Below are 13,700 nucleotides of genomic sequence, written 5' to 3' on the forward strand. Positions count from 1 at the left end.
ACACACACACACACACACACACACACACACACACACACACACACACAGAGGCTCTGCTCCATATTTTAAAGATGAAGGCATCAAGGCCCAGAGAAGTTAAGTGTCTTCTGGTAATCACACAGCTAGATATAGACAGAGCAGAAACTGGAACTCCTATCTCAGAATCTCCATCGAGTGCTCAGCTCACCACTTATTGTGAATGCAGTTTCAGAGGTCTTGATTATCTGATTTTTCAGCTGACAGCAGATTAGCAGCATCAAATTGGGGGTGCGATAAAGGCAGGCTCACTGACAGCAGTGAAAAGTGACAGCTGACTGACAGCTTGACAACAAGGGAGGAGAGAGATAAACTGTTTAAAAAAATACATGAGAAGTGAAAAAGCATGGCAGCCTGGAGCCATTCTAGGGCAGTACAGGCAACTCTACACATGGATGAACCCCTGCAGACATTCCTCCATGATTGTACAGCTTGTACATCAAATGGATAACTGTGATTTATTAAGAAAGATTAAATGGTAGCCAGTAAATTCTCTTTAAGGATATAGGGAAATTCATAACCCACTTTTGGCAGAAATTATAAATGACAGCAAATGGAGCTAAATGTCATGCCTTACTCTAGGATGTACATGAACCAGGTTCACCTAAAGGAAGATAATAAACATCTAACCCTTTTTCATGCAGTTGCAATGTCTGTAAGCTTAGGTGACCAGGGAACATTTCAGTAAGACACCTTTTTTGGATTTTTCTGACTGGAGCCTTTTCATGTACCGTATCTCCGTTTGCTGCTAGGGTGTATATATATTGGCTCCTTCAGCACTGAAGGCATCCAAGCCTGCCAGATGATCGGTAGTCAACAAAACAGATTTTGTAATATTAATACCATGTCTTAGTCCTTTTAGTCTGCTATAAGAAAATACCATAGATTGGGGGGCTAATAAACAACAGAAATTTATTTCTCACAGTTCTGGAGGCTGGGAAGTCTAAGATCAAGGCAGATTTGATGTCTGGTGAAGGCCTGCTTTTTGATTCATAGATGGCTGTCTTCCTACTGTGTCCTTATGTGGTACAAAGGGCAAGGGAGCTCTCTGAGCTGTCTTTCATAAGGGCACTAATCCCATTCATGAGGGCTCCACCCTCATGACCTCATCACCTCCCAAAGCCCCCATCTCTTAAAAGCATTATATTGGGAGTCAGGATTTCAACATATGAATTTTGAAGAAATACAGATATTCAGTTTGCAGCATACCAAAAGATAAATGTGATCTCAAGACTTAGTGGGATGAGACTCACTACTGGAATGTACTGAAGAGGATGACTATTTTGTGTTAAAGGATATAGATTAGATTGAAAATGAAGGAATTTTTACTGTGCGTTTCAAGAAGGCAAATTTCACATAGAGTTCCATGGTGCTGATGGTGTGTGATGGAGAGGAAAAAAGGGAGCAATTCTGCAGCTTACTGAGCTAGATGTTGACTAGAGGAAGCCAATATTTTCCTACTCTAGATCATGCAACTGTCATAAAGGCAAAGCCTAGTAGAACTAGGGAATTTTATATATCCAGACCTTTGCACAGGTCTCAGTCTTATGAAATCCGAACATCTGAGGAATTTGCAACTTGCTTTCTGACAATGTCATCTTTAGAAGGTAGAGCTAACCATAACAGCTAACCTTCCTGAGTCTTATTTTAGCCCAGCATTATGCTAAGCATATTATACATATTTTAGCATTTTATTCTTCCAACAATTCTAAAAGATATTTTCCATTTATAGTTGAAGAAACCCAGCCATACAAATATAAGTAGCTTTTTGCCTACACTCATATAGATAGTAAAGGTATAGGTAGATATCAAACACATTTTTTACCCTATTTTAGAACCCAACCTCTTGAAAGTCTTTCTATACTGCCTGTCCCGAAAAGAGGTTTTGGACCCTAGTATGTGACTTTGGCCAGTGAAGAACAAATGATTTATAAAAGAGAATTGATGGAAATGTTGAGCGAAAGGGAACATGTCATGGTAATGTTATGAAAGAAAGGACACAAGGTCTTAGAAAGCAGACTTTCAAAAGATTGAAGTTTTGAAAAAGAGGACACCTGAAAAGGAATGAGCAATTTAAAAAAATATATTTGTTGAGCATCCTAATGGAGAACTGTCTGTGGAGCCCAAAGCCCTAGTGTGAATCCTGGCCCTGTCGCTTTCTATCCAGTAAGCTCAGAATAGAACCTCAACCCAAGTCCAGTTAACTTCTTATGAAAAAGAGATCATGCTTTTCTTGACTTAAGGAAGAATGAACAATTTTAAGAAAGAATTCTCATAGTCGAATATTTGCTTAAAGAAGCAGAATAGGAAGAATATGTCAAAGAAACAGCTGTAGACTCACACCATTATTTCATGTATAAGAAAAGTATTTTATTTAATTAATTAATTAATTAATTTATTTATTTTGCGGTACGCGGGCCTCTCACTGTTGTGGCCTCTCCCGTTGTGGAGCACAGGCTCCAGACGCGCAGGCCCAGCGGCCATGGCTCACGGTCCCAGCCGCTCCGCGGCTTGTGGTATCCTCCCGGACCGGGGCATGAACCCGTGTCCCCTGCATCGGCAGGCAGACTCTCAACCACTGCGCCACCAGGGAAGCCCTATTTTATTTTTTCAATTTCTAGGTATCTTGTCATTTATCCAAACTCTCTTCCCTTACAAGTTAGCTTATAGCATGACACCTGTCTTACAGGACAGTCCCGATCCATCATATTAGATTAAAAGGATGTAGCTGACTACATACATCTGCACAGCATCGGACTTCTTCCATCTGTCTCTCTTGTAAGATTTGGTGCTGAGGGCATATCCATGATTTTTATGTAACTAGATAATCTCCACCCCCAACAAACTGGACCACATAAGAATGAATTGTAGAAATACAGTGAATTACAAAGTGGCATCCCTTATCCTTGAAAAGGATCATGTTTTCTGGAGGAATTCCATCAGGGAGCTTCAAAGTGGATATCATCTGCTTCAAATAGCATTCAGTTGGATTTAAGGTGAAGAGAGAGAAATGCTCAGGCTGTCAAGGCCTGATACTTGTATATGTTTGTCATTTGCCTGCCTCCTCTGTCCCATTATTTTGTGAAAAATGAGTTTAATTTTTTTATTATGGTTACACATAATTAACTTAAAAAGATCAAACGTATGTGTTTCCAGTGGAGGCCTTAAAAAAAAATCATTCATTTATTTTTATTTTTTCATGAGAGAATGAATATACTGTATCCTTGGGAGTTGAAGTTTGGACTTGGAGCTAATAGAAGCGTGTATACTTTGGGTTGAGAAATATGTCCTTATCTGGGTTTCAGGTCCAATTCAGTCAACACAGAGAACATCAAGTATCAACCTCATTGTGATTATTAAGAAAAAATTTCATATGTTTCTGTGACCATTTCATTATATATATATATTCCTATTTTCCATAATATTGGATTGTCAGAGTTGCAATAGAGTAAAAAAGAGTGGATTTTTTTTTTTTTTTTTGCGGTACACGGGCTTCTCACTGTTGTGGCCTCTCCCGTCGCGGAGCACAGGCTCCGGATGCACAGGCTCAGCGGCCATGGCTCACGGGCCTAGCCGTTCCGTGGCATGTGGGAGCTTCCCGGACCGGATCCCGAACCCGTGTCCCCTGCATTGGCAGGCGGACTCTCAACCACTGCGCCATCAGGGAAGGCCAAAAGAGTGGATTTTACCTGTGAGTTTCCTCATTTCATAGATTTTTACTTCCTGGGAAGAGGGGTTATATGAAGAGCATCTCTGCTTGCCTCCTTCCTACATTTTTTTTTTTACATCTTTATTGGAGTATAATTGCTTTACAATGGTGTGTTAGTTTCTGCTTTATAACAAAGTGAATCAGTTATACATATACATATGTTCCCATATCTCTTCCCTCTTGCGTCTCCCTCCCTCCCACCCTCCCTATCCCACCCCTCCAGGCGGTCACAAAGCACCAAGCTGATCTCCCTGTGCTATGCAGCTGCTCCCCACTAGCTATCTACCTTACGTTTGGTAGTGTATATATGTCCATGCCTCTCTCTCGCTTTGTCACAGATCACCCTTCCCCTTCCCCATATCCTCAAGTCCATTGTCTAGTAGGTCTGTGTCTTTATTCCTGTCTTACCCCTAGATTCTTCATGACATTTTTTTTCAAATTCCATATATATGTGTTAGCATATGATATTTGTCTTTCTCTTTCTGACTTACTTCACTCTGTATGACAGACTCTAGGTCTATCCACCTCATTACAAATAGCTCAATTTCGTTTCCTTTTATGGCTGAGTAATATTCCATTGTATATATGTGCCCCATCTTCTTTATCCATTCATCCAATGATGGACACTTAGGTTGTTTCCATCTCCGGGCTATTGTAAATAGAGCTGCAATGAACATTTTGGTACATGACTCTTTTGGAATTATAGTTTTCTCAGGGTATATGCCCAGTAGTGGGATTGCTGGGTCATATGGTAGTTCTATTTGTAGTTTTTTAAGGAACCTCCATACTGTTCTCCATAGTGGCTATACCAATTCACATTCCCACCAGCAGTACAAGAGTGTTCCCTTTTCTCCACACCCTCTCCAGCATTTATTGTTTCTAGATTTTTTGATGATGGCCATTCTGACTGGTGTGAGATGATATCTCATTTTAGTTTTGATTTGCATTTCTCTAATGATTAATGATGTTGAGCATTCTTTCATGTGTTTGTTGGCAGTCTGTATATCTTCTTTGGGGAAATGTCTGTTTAGGTCTTCTGCCCATTTTTGGATTGGGTTGTTTGTATTTTTGTTATTGAGCTGCATGAGCTGCTTGTAAATTTTAGAGATTAATTCTTTGTCAGTTGCTTCATTTGCAAATATTTTCTCCCATTCTGAGGTTGTCTTTTTGTTTTGTTTATGGTTTCCTTTGCTGTGCAAAAGCTTTGAAGTTTCATTAGGTCCCATTTGTTTATTTTTGTTTTTATTTCCATTTCTCTAGGAGGTGGGATCTTGCTGTGATTTATGTCATAGAGTGTTCTGCCTATGTTTTCCTCTAAGAGTTTGATAGTGTCTGGCCTTACATTTAGGTCTTTAATCCATTTTGAGCTTATTTTTGTGTATGGTATTAGGGAGTGATCTAATCCCATACTTTTACATGTACCTGTCCAGTTTTCCCAGCACCTTATTGAAGAGGCTGTCCTTTCTCCACTGTACATTCCTGCCTCCTTTATCAAAGATAAGGTGACCATATATGCGTGGGTTTATCTCTGGGCTTTCTATCCTGTTCCATTAATATATCTTTCTGTTTTTGTGCCAGTACCATACTGTCTTGATTTCTTTCACTTTGTAGTATAGTCTGAAGCCAGGGAGCCTGATTCCTCCAGCTCCATTTTTCTTTCTCAAGATTGCTTTGGCTATTCGGGGTCTTTTGTGTTTCCATACAAATTGTGAAATTTTTTGTTCTAGTTCTGTGAAAAATGCCAATGATAGTTTGATAGGGATTGCATTGAATCTGTAGATTGCTTTGGGTGGTATAGTCATTTTCACAATGTTGATTCTTCGAATCCCGGAACATGGTATATCTCTCCATCTGTCTCCATCTTTAATTTCTTTCATCAGTGTCTTATAATTTTCTGCGTACAGGTCTTTTGTCTCCTTAGGTAGGTTTATTCCTAGATATTTTATTCTTTTTGTTGTAATGGTAAATGGGAGTGTTTTCTTGATTTCACTTTCAGATTTTTCATCATTAGTGTATAGGAATGCCAGAGATTTCTGTGCATTAATTTTGTATCCTGCTACTTTACCAAATTCATTGATTAGCTCTAGTAGTTTTCTGGTAGCATCTTTAGGATTTTCTATGTATAGTATCATGTCATCTGCAAACAGTGACAGCTTTACTTCTTCTTTTCCGATTTGGATTCCTTTTATTTCCTTTTCTTCTCTGATTGCTGTGGCTAAAACTTCCAAAACTATGTTGAATAAGAGTGATTTTTGACAGCAAAGGAGAGAGGAGAACAATGTTGGTCATTTGAAGTAATCTCATTTACTGAAACTTTAAGAATTTCTCTGAACATTTCTCTCCACCTTTTTCCATGTAGCTAAGATATGAAGCCAAACAGAGGATTATGGACTTTGCCTATTTTAGAAACAAAAAAAGGAGAATTTTTAAAACTGTGTGAAAATTTTAAATGAAAACTCGCAGGCTGTGCAAACAAAGGCAAGGAGCCTAAGGGCTTTTTGAAGAATTCTTATTAAAGAAAACACTATTTTACATTGCAAAGCAGATGTGTCAGAAAACAACAGCAGATCTGTAATTTGAGAATCTGTAGATTGATAAGACTGAAGGCAGCCCCCATGGCTCCCCACTGAAAACTTTCTGTTTTCTGTAGTCAAGAGTTCTGCTTCTGGGGTGGTTGCCAGAAGCACCTTAATCTTCTTAACACATGTGGTCATATTTCTCAGATATTTTGAGAAAGTATCAGTGTTAGAGTATTAGTAAAACTACCACCTTTGCTATATGAAATAATGAAGTGTGGGTACTGTCTTCTTTAATATTAATCTAGGTCTGAAGTAGAAGAAGAAAAGTTTGGGTTTTATAAATTTAAACATCTCCATATTTGCTAACAATTATTTTGGTTCTCCAAAATGAATGTAAAAATGTGTTTCTTTTTGAATGTCATTTAAAAATTTTTTTTATAGAATCAGTGTACTTAAAAACTTTTGATAAATCATTCCAATGTTTAACACCACTCACTGTCAAGAAATCTCCTTTGTATCTAATGCAAATCTTTCATGCTGCGATTGTATTGTAACCATCTTCCTCTTACTCCCCTTAAGAGAAGAGAGTTTGGTTTCAGCATATATATACCATCCCTCTGTTGGTCTGAAGTTACATAGAATGCACTTTTGCTTTTTCAAATGTACTTTTTAAAGAAATTATTATCCATGTTAATGCCTAAGTATAACAGATTTCTGCTCTCATCAACTTAGGTAATAATAGTAACGTCACTCAAAAAAGCACTCTGAATTCAGCAGCAACAAAAGCCTATCCTTTTGTTATAGGATGATTTACCCCTGTTCTCCTCACGTATAGAGAACACTTGAGTTGATTTTACATCAGAGATTTGATGTACATTTTTTTAGGTCCTTGTAGTCCTGTCCTAAGAGATTTGGGAGGTCAGAAGCAAAGGTCACAGATCACAGGGTAGAGAAATAACTAAAAATCCAAGAATGTTCTCAGGGATTGCATCATCAACCCAAAGGGAGTCATGGAGCAGGGCTGCCGCAAAATGGAGATGAATGTCATGCGACAAACTCAAACCACAGCAAAAGGTCTGCTTAGGCTTTCTTTCCCTCTTCAGGCTCAAAGGGCATCGCCAAGCTTCCCATAGTACAGTGAACGATCATTAGTGTAAAGCCATCAAGGCAAGAACGAGTTACGTTATATACTCTTGTTTATTACAGGAGGGCTATATGCAATGCATATTATTTAGAAAGATTTCAAGTAAATGACTTTGATGTTTAAAGGATCAAACTTTGGTTATCTTTCTAAAAATCACTTATTCAAATCATTCCATTCCAGGTAGTGTTGAATAAAAATTGGTAGTCAGCAGTATGGTGTACTGGGATTCTTGTTTGGCTTGTTACCACTTGCTGCCACTGTTCAGCCTAGAATACATTACTTAACCTCCCAGAGCTTCAGGTTTACCGTGTGTAAAATGGAAATTGAAATAGTACCTGTATCTTTGGCTTATTAGGAGGAGGGAAACAATTACTACCATATGCTGACTGAGCTCAGTGCCTACAACCTAATAAGTGTTACGTAAATGTTAGTGGTTTTATTATGATTCCCATCATCACCATTGTGGTTTTCAGTTGACAGGATTTTTGACAGGTCACCCATTCAGTATGACTCCAAGCTGAAAAGTAAGGGGGGACAAAATTCTGAAAACCCTAGTAATTTTATAGAATACCTGAGGATCTAAAGTTTACTACTAATTCAAATAAACGTAGGGACTGTCTTATATCTTGTCAGTCCCCATCACACCAGCCAAATGCAATACTTTAGCAGTGTGAGTACACAAGAGGAAAAGTCACATGTGCCGCTGTCCACATCTGCCTGGCACCTATAAAACATATGCATTCCTTGTGGTACTGGTGTGTGGAATGGTGAGTGGGTACAGAAGTCATTTTAGTACAGTGTTCTTGTAAAGAATGTTGGGGGTGTTTTAGAAAACTTTCCATTAAAAAATAAACAGCTTGGAATGTACCATTCAACAGTAAGCTACCGGAATAATCTCTCACCCAGAATGGCTTATTCCCTAAGAAATTCCAGTCAAAAAACTTTATGGGCTTCCCTGGTGGCGCAGTGGTTGAGAGTCCGCCAGCCTATGCAGGGGACACGGGTTCGTGCCCCGGTCTGGGAAGATCCCACGTGCCGCGGAGCGGCTAGGCCCGTGAGCCATGGCCGCTGAGCCTGTGCGTCCGGAGCCTGTGCTCCACAACAGGAGAGGCCACAACAGTGAGAGGCCCGCGTACTGCAAAAAATAAATAAATAAACTTTATTATATAGGAAATTCTTTAAAAATGGGCTTCAAAGTAATTAGATACAATAAAATATACTTAACAGTAATTTAATTCTTTGAGATTTTATTCATCCCGTTGTTCACCCATCATTTATTAAAAGCTTGCTATTTGCTTACCTCTGAAATGGGTATAATAACACACAGTCTGCGAACTAAAAGGGTTAATGAGCCTGGTAGTATATTATAGGCTCAAGAGTATGGCAGATTATTACCATGAGATTGGTCATCTGTGAACAAAGCTCACCTTGAAATATCGTCTAAAAGTGGATGGTTGAGAGACGTTTGGAGCCCCCAAGTCCAATCAGTCTTACTGGGCACTTAGCTACAGGAAAAATATGATTGACTGGAAAAGACAGCAATGGCTTAACAAAAGAATGTGTTAACAGAAGGGCTGCAATCTGCATGAAATGTAGAATACGTGGAAACACAAGATTCAAGAACCAGAAGCAAAGGAGAAGAGATGCTGAATCCAGAAGATGAGTCACAACAGAAGTACACTCTCTTGAAGAGCAGAGAAAATTCACCAGAATTTACCATGGCATCATTAAGATATCATCTCTACTAATCCAACTCCCTTTGCTCTGATTCCACAATCGCCAAGCAATATTCTGTTTATTACTACATCCTTCCTAGTAACTTAATTCCAGAAACTGTAATCCTAAATGTCAGAAACAAATATCTGGATATTGGAAGGGCATATTCTCTGGAGATCAATAAATTGTGGCTTTTAATAATTAAAAAAAGCCTGTGTGGTAAATACAAGGTATTCTGGGATATAAGGATGTGTAAGACAAGATCCTTAATTGTAAGAGCTTTGTAGAAATGATAGGCATAGTCAGGTGACTCCAAGTATAAGGTAGAAAAAAAAATGAGTGCTTTTTATGGCATCTGAGCTGGGCATTAAAGACTGACTAAACTTTGGGCATAATAATGACAGCATCATTTATCAAGTGCCTTTTCTGAGCATACACTTTATGTATATTATTTCCAATCTTTACTAACCACCTGCAAGCTAGGTACTATTATGCTCATTTTGCAAGTGAGAAAGAGGTTCAGAAGTTAAGTTAAGCTTGCCTGAAATCCTGTAGCTACCCAAACTGTCTGGCTCCAATTTGCTGCTTCCGTTAATGCCGTGTTATTTCTGGCCATGAGGGAAAGTGGGGGTGAGATAGAGTGAGTACGAGGGCACATTATGAAGAGAGAGAGAGTAGTTGCAACCAGATTTGTGGCAGTGAATGATCATTGCACCTAGAAGAGAATAACTACCTTTGTCTTAATTGGGTGAAGAGGTGGTAAGACTAGAAATGGGAATTAAGGCCAAGGAATTTGGACTTTAGCCTATAAGCATTTGCGAGCCATGGCTAGATTATAAAATGGGGAATTTGATATTGACAAATGAATATCAATGGGGTAAGAAACAGGAAGCAGAGAAACAAGTTAAAAAACTACTAGAATACATTATTAAAGGTGAACTAGGGAGGTGGCTTATGGATGAAAAGGAGGAAATACACATAATTACATTGGTTGTAGACTTGGCAAGCTGGTGGGGTAACTTACTTGATACAGGAGTGGTCAGGGATAATCTTGAAGTATTGACCATAGTAACTGGGAGAATACCCGTTCTGCTGGAATTGAGAAATAGATTGTTTATCTGAAGATGGTGAATTCAGAGTGTTATATGTTGAGCTGGAGGTGTTGGCGGGTCATTTAGATGGAGCTGACCAGCAGGAAGTATCCTCTCTTACCTCTGTGTCATCATTTAGAACCTTGTGTGATTTGTTACATTGACCCACTTTTCTAGATGTTTCACTCCTTCCTTTGACATACTTGATACAGGTCAAGTTTGTTTTTGATAAGTCCAAGATATGTATTTCTTGTCATTTGTTACTGTCTTATGAAAACCAGGTACAGAATTTGTAAACATCAGATCTCCTGATCTCTTTCATTTCTGGATAAGCAGGAGTTTATTGACTTAATTTTCCCTTTGTCTTCTCAGAATTCAATAACTAAATCACTTTCAGTTCCTTTGGACAAGGAATCCTGAGATCAAGTACTGTATGATGATGTGTGGCATAGTGCCTAAGAAAATTGACTATGATATCAGAGCTATGTCGTAGTACCACCTCTTCTGCTAACCAGCTGGCTGATGTTGAGAAAGTTGTTTGACCTCTCCCACCTCATTTATTTTCTCTCATCTGTAAAACAGGGGGAGTATTAGCAGTCTCATTGGGTTGCTGTGAGAATTAAATGAGGTACTGTATGTAAGGTACTTGTGAAATGCTTGAGGCACAATGAGCCTTAAATAAATGGTAGTTGTTGTTATTGGCTTTAATTTGTGTGTCCTCACCATGTCTTTAGTGCTTTCATTAACCTATACATAATTTCTTTAATTTTCTGTAGAGCCAGAACTGTGCCCCCAGTTGTGGTCCAGTATTGCTTCAGTAACTTTAGGAGCATCAGATGATTTTGCTTGTCAACACCCACCCCCCAGCCGCCTTTTTTTTTAAGCCAGCGTTGCTTGCTCTAGTACTGACTTATCTTTACCATGCTGGACTGAGTACCAAAATTCTACTTAGAAGTATTGCTAAGAATATTATATCCAAGTAATATTTTATGCGTGTGCTCTTGTCATGTGTGTTGTGGGTCTTCTGTACTTTTGACTTAATATGAGGTGAATCACAGACCTTTCTCACATCTAATAAGGTTTGTATTGTTACCTGCTATCTACAGACTTCTCTGAGTGATTAGAAATTACAAGCTTTCCTTAAGTTTGGTTGTTTTTGTTCTTACTATATTTGGCTCAATGTTGCCTACAAATTTATTTTTATTAATAAGTGTTTCTGTGCAACTAGTTCTTAATAATTGTCACTTTTTCTTTTGGATGATTCCAGTTTTGTGTATCAGTACTATTAAATATGGAACTTTAAAAATTTTTTGCAAATCTAATAGTGAGAATTTAATATAGGAAATCTAGTTATAATTTTCTTTAATTAAAAGTAAGCTCATTAGTTGCACAAATACCTGCCTCTCTTTCAGTTTTACCTATTATTCTAAACTGAAAAATCTTGGTGCTCTTCCTTAGGTACCACGAAATGAGAATGGTGGAAGTTGTTTCCTTAATTTCCCCCTTGGCCATACACTAAACTTCATGTGTACATTCTTAGTGGGTCCCAATAGAGGAAGTATCACTTTGGCATTTCTTCTCTCCTCTACGGTATATTTTTGTGTATCCATAGAAATATCTTCCTTGTTCAAAATTCAATCTCCAGTCCAGTACTTCCTCCCATCAGCTAAGTCTAAGTTCATGGATATGACTGGCAACTGTAAGTTAATTTACATGTAGAGAACTGATTTATCTGTTTGCGACACCCATCTCAGTCCAACCCTGTGTACATCTGCTCTATTAAATATCAACTGATGTCCTGAGCAGACCAAGTGATTCTGTAGAGAGAGGGAGGGTCTATTCAAAGCTACCACATTTCATGTTATAATACCAAAACTCATTTTATAATACCGAATGTGAAATTACTTGTTATAATTATTTTCCAGTAATTGAAGAGGGAGCTTCTGTCTCAGCCCGTGAGAATAGATTTGAAAGGACATAAGCAAGAGACAATGGGAAAGTAGAATATCCAGGATTAAGTGATGAGTTCCGTTGAAAATAGAAGACAAGGGAGAGAATGAACGAAAAAAATTCATAGGTTTTAAAATTATTGGGCTATTAACTGAAATAGAAAAATCAGAGGAAAATGTCAACCACATTTCTATTGTGGACAAATTTGTTTTATTTTCAGTTTTAGGCAGTTGATATTTTTATGAAAAAATAGAACTAGAACTTTCCAGAACTGGAAGAGTATCTAAGAAATAGAAACTTTAGAAATCTTCTAGTCCAATTCCTTCATTTAATAGCTGGGAAAACTGCAGCAGAGAGGTTTTTACCTGAAGTTAAATAGCAACACAGTCACAATTTGGACACCACTTGCAAAAATTCATGAGATGGTTAGAAATGCACGACCAGGGTTGTTCATTGTGTTAGTAATATTAGTAGGATAGGATTAATCAGCATTGATAACATAGAGCAATTTCATCAGGAGTAAATGTTATGCAGAAGTATCTTAGAGGAACTGGGCTTCTCATAAAAAACTTATTCTGGGGCTTGCCTGGTGGCGCAGTGGTTGAGAGTCCGCCTGCGCGTCCGGAGCCTGTGCTTCGCAACGGGAGAGGCCACAACAGTGAGAGGCCCACATACCGCAAAAAACAAAACAAAACTTATTCTGGGAGTGAGGAATAGGAGTTTCCAGCATTTAAAACTCAGAACGTAAAAATGATTTTGATCATCTCTTTTTTCTGGGACTTGGTATCCAGAATTCTGAATGAACCAATATTATACACAACTATCAATTTTTTATACTTCTCTTTGTAAATTTTGTATAAATTACTTACCCTTTATGATTAGAAACTTTTCCTATGCATTCCCTCCATGTCTTTCTCCAGAGGATATTGAAAATGTCCATTGCGTGATAGTTTTGGTGATATGCCTGTCCTGCCTCTTCCTTAGGGCTATCAGATGACTCCTCCTTTTGTCTTTGAGTCCTGTTTGGGTAGCTGGCTGATGCTTCTTGGGGTTAGCTGATGGATTAGTGCAGAGGCCATCACAGTGGGAGTTGGAGGTTGGGGAGGAGTCTCATGTATTATAGCAGGACATGGTGCAGAGGAAAACAAAGTTGTGAGTCACACCTGGGTGGTTTCAGTCTTGGCTCAGCCACTTTCTAGATGTGCAGCTTGGTCAAATTATGTCACCCTTTCTGACCTTTAGTTTCCCTAACATTAAGTCTTAGAGTTGAAGTGAGGGTTAAGTGAGAGAGAATATAGATACAGTGTTTTACCCAGAGCACGGGGGTATATATTCTGTGTGCATCTCCCTGCTCTTACCCTGTATAAAATCAAATTTGCTACTCTGTTATACTTCATCAATTTTAGTTGCCACTCACAGACATCTGAATTGACCTCTTTGTGTTGCTACCTCAATTTCTGGTGCTTTTGGTGATTATTAAAGAATATAAAGTTTAATTTGCTCTCCTGTGGATAATCCACACACCACTATAATGT

At 38.5% G+C, this 13,700-nt stretch overlaps 1 protein-coding gene across 10 annotated transcripts in view; it reads left to right on the forward strand.

Annotated features, from left to right (window-relative positions):
* Positions 1–13,700, forward strand: part of QTMAN (queuosine-tRNA mannosyltransferase) — a 338,670-nt gene that overhangs the window by 105,289 nt on the left and 219,681 nt on the right. The gene's annotated exons all lie outside the window — the stretch shown is intronic.

Source organism: Aethalodelphis obliquidens, unplaced genomic scaffold (genome assembly GCF_003676395.1).
Source record: "Aethalodelphis obliquidens isolate GAN/ISIS:26980383/991018 unplaced genomic scaffold, ASM367639v1 scaffold2, whole genome shotgun sequence".
Lineage (NCBI taxonomy): Eukaryota > Metazoa > Chordata > Mammalia > Artiodactyla > Delphinidae > Aethalodelphis > Aethalodelphis obliquidens.